The following is a 3,615-nucleotide window of genomic DNA, read 5'->3' on the forward strand; positions in this document are numbered from 1 at the left end:
TGTAGACCAGGCTGGTCTCGAACTCACAGAGATCCGCCTGTCTCTGCCTCCCGAGTGCTGGGATTAAAGGCGTGCGCCACCATCGCCCGGCCCTTAGCAGGCGCTTGTGAGGCTGTGGGGCTGGGTGGAAGTTACAGGCGCCACTGGTGGTCTCACTGTGGAGACCGGCAGGCCTTTCAGCCCAGAGCACTGGTTCCCAAGCCAGGCTGAAGGTCTCTCCACCCTTCACTGTCTCAGCCTCATCCCTCCACATTCTTCCCATCACCCTCTTCTTGACAGCGAGACACATGCGATCCTGGAAAGCGTGTGACTTCATACACAGGACCCTGGGTGACTTGCCATCACCCCTGTAACCTCATGCTGCGCACCTCTCCGCCTCTTTTCTCTTGCCATAAGTATACTAGAGGGCTGCAGGCCCCCTTGCCTCTCCGGCCTGTAACTAGAGCTGCGGTGGTGTAGCTGAGTCCTGGTGGCCAGATCGCACAGGTATCAGTGACTAGCAGTGTCCCCTTTTCCTTCACACAGGGACACAGTTAACAATAACTGACGGTCCTTGCAAGGGCCTGGCTTCCCCAGGGAGAGGCCCCGGCATGCTATCAAGCCTCATGATCTTACCCCTTAAAAGGCCTACCCTCTCTGCTGACATATCACACAAATAGGGCCTTCAGCCATTGCCAGGGACTGTCTGCTGCTCTGGGAATGTGGGCCGGAACCTGGGGCCCTGTGCCAACCAGTCCTGTGCAGCTCACCCCTTCCCTCCGTGTGAACCTGCCTCTATGAGCACCTGGCCATTTTCCCCTCTCTCAACCTGGATTGCATCCCGTGAAAGCCCTTTGTTCCCTGGCTGCTCAGCTTTTGCCAAAGTAGCCATCTGCCCATGGGCAATCACTCAGACCCTGGGCCACTCTCAGGCGCCAATGCTGGTCTAGGAGTTAGGTGGCATAGTGGCTGAAGGGATGAACATGTCGCTCGCTGTCATGCCAGATAATCCTGAGAGTTGACTCTTGTCCCCAAATGCTAGGTTGTTTACTCTAGAAATTCCCCTGCAGCAGCACTGAAGAGGCTTTATTAGCTTATGGCTAGAGAAGGTCTCCCTTGCTGATGCTCTTCCTCATCTGTAAGATGATGGCAACACCAGGCCCCTACAAGATGGCACCGTAAATGCTGATCTTAGTGGTGGCAGACCTGGCAGGGCTGGATAGTGAGACAGGGATGGGACACATCTTCGAAACTTGGGGCTGAGACCATTACAGATGCAGCTAACAGAAGGGACAAATGGGAGAGGCCAACAAAGTCCCATATCAGGTGGGGACCTGGGAAGCTTGAGAGATGATTTGGGGCTAACCCTCTTGTCTTAGGGTGTCTACTGCTGTGACAAAACACCATGATCAAAAAGCAGGGGAGGAACAGGTTTATTTGGCTTACACTTCCGTATCACTGTCAGGACGGCAACTCAACCAGGGCAGGAACCTGGAGGCAGGAGCTGATGTAGAGGTCACAGAGGGGTGCTGCTTACTGGCTTGCTTGCAGGGTTAGAGGTTCAGTAAATTATCATCGTGATGGAAAGCAAGGTGGTATGGAGCAGACATGGTGCCGGGGGAGGAGCTGAGAGTTCTGAAACCTAAAAGTCCATCCCCAGTGACACACTTTCCCTACTAAAGCCATGCCTACTCCAAGGTCACATGTCCTAATCCTTGCAAATAATGCCACTCCTGATGAGCCTATGGGTGCCATTTTCATTCAAGTCACCACCCTGCTGACACAGGGGCTGCATCTGTGAGTGGAATACCTGGGCCTTGAGGCAGATCAATTCCAAGCTTTCTGAGGAACTGCCATATTGATTTCCATAGTGGCTGTGCAAGTTTACACTCTCACCGGCAATGGATGTGTGTTCCCCTTAGTCTACAGCATGAAGTGTCACTTGCGTTGTTGGTCTTGACCATTCTGACAGGTGTAAGATGAAATCCCACCGTAGTTTCGATTTGCATTTCTCTGATGGCGAAGGATGTTGAACATTTCTTTCAGTGTTTCTCAGCAAACTGAGTTGAGAATTCTCTGTTTAGATTTGTACCCCATTCGTAATTGGATTATTTGGGTTGGATATCTACTTTATTGAATTCTTTATATGCTTTGCACAGAAGTCCTCTATTGGATGTGAAGTTGGGAAAATAAAACTATTTCCCTGTGTCTCTTCTATGAAGGTCAGTGTAGCTGGATTTACGTTGAGGTCTTTGATCCACTTGGACTTGAATTTTGTGCAGGGTGATAAGTATGGCTCTGTTGTTCTTCTATAAGCAGACATCCAGTTTGACCAGCACCATTTGTTGAAGATGTTTTCCTTTTCCCAGTGTACTTCTTGGCTGGAAATTCACCCAACTTCATGGCATTGGGTTCCATGTGTATGTGGATTTATATCTAGGTCTTCAGTTCAATTCCCTTGATCAATGTGTTCGTTTTTATGCCGATACCATGCTGTTTTATTACTATAACTTTGAAGTAGAGCTTGAAATCAAGAACAGTGAGGCCTCCAGCAGTTCTTTTATTGTGTGGGAATGTATTAATATCCTGGATTTGTTTATTTGTTTGTTTGTCTGTTTTTGCTTTTATTTTTATTTTTCCATATGAAATTGAGTGTTGTTCTTTCAAGATCTGTAAAGAATTGTGTTGGGATTTTGATGGAGATTGGATTTTGATGGGGATTGCTTTGGATCTGTAGACTATTTTGGGGAAGATGGTCATGTTTTACTATGTTAGTCCTGCCAATCCATGAACATGGGAGATCTTTCCATCTTCTGATATCTTGTCTGATTTCTTTCTTCAAAGACTTTGATTTTTCTCTTGCAGGTCTTTTACTTGCCCTTTCACCTTTCAGGTGCTCTGCAACCACAGGTGACAGCCACTGGCTATCACACTGGACAGTTGGGTTAGTCTGTTTTGTGTCTCTGTAACAAAACATCTGAGGCTAGAAATTACAAAAGAGGCTTAAACCAAGTGCAGTGGTGCAAGCACCCAGGAGGTGGACGCAGAATGATCAGAAGTTCAGAGTCATCCTCAGTTACATAGCAAGCTTGAGCCAGCCTGGACTACATGAAACCATGTCTAAAAGAAAAGTGTCCTGACTAGTTTAAAGTCAACTTGACACAAGGTAGAATCATCTGAAAGAAGGGAACTTCAGTTGAGAAAATACCTACATAAGATCTGGCTGTAGAAGCTGGGCAGTGGTGGCGCATGCCTTTAATCCCAGCACTCGGGAGGCAGAGGCAGGTGGATCTCTGTAAGTTCGAGGCCAGCCTGGTCTACAAGAGCTAGTTCTAGGAAAACTAGTACCATTACACAGAGAAACCCTGTTTTGAAAAAACCTGAAAACCCTATCTCTACCACCCAAAAGATCTGGCTGTAGAGCATTTTCTTAATTAGTGATTGATAAGAGCAGGTCCAGCCCATGGGGTGAGACCATTCTAGGCTGGTGGATCTGGATCTATAAGAAAACAGACTGAGCACATCATGGAGAGCAAGCCAGCTGCTCCATGACCTCTGCATCAGCTCCTGCCTCCAGGTTCCTGCCTTGTTTGAGTTCCAGTCCTGACTTCCTTCAGTGATGAATGGTGACGTGGA

Source organism: Microtus ochrogaster, unplaced genomic scaffold (assembly GCF_000317375.1).
Source record: "Microtus ochrogaster isolate Prairie Vole_2 unplaced genomic scaffold, MicOch1.0 UNK1, whole genome shotgun sequence".
Lineage (NCBI taxonomy): Eukaryota > Metazoa > Chordata > Mammalia > Rodentia > Cricetidae > Microtus > Microtus ochrogaster.